This window comes from Brassica oleracea, chromosome C4, assembly GCF_000695525.1.
Source record: "Brassica oleracea var. oleracea cultivar TO1000 chromosome C4, BOL, whole genome shotgun sequence".
NCBI classification, from domain to species: domain Eukaryota; kingdom Viridiplantae; phylum Streptophyta; class Magnoliopsida; order Brassicales; family Brassicaceae; genus Brassica; species Brassica oleracea.
Window position 1 is genome coordinate 15198178 of NC_027751.1, and position 201 is coordinate 15198378.

The following is a 201-nucleotide window of genomic DNA, read 5'->3' on the forward strand; positions in this document are numbered from 1 at the left end:
ACCATTCGATTTCTTTGCTCAATCGGCCGTTATCTCCCCCTAAGGTCGGATATGTGGACTCGTCAAACTGTGAGTCTGCGTATATGGCCTTAAACAAATCACCGGTTGTTGGCTCAAGATACTTTATAATACTTGGGGAGTCATATCCTACGTATATTCGCATCCTCCTTTGTGGTCCCATTTTAGTTCTCTGTGGTGGAG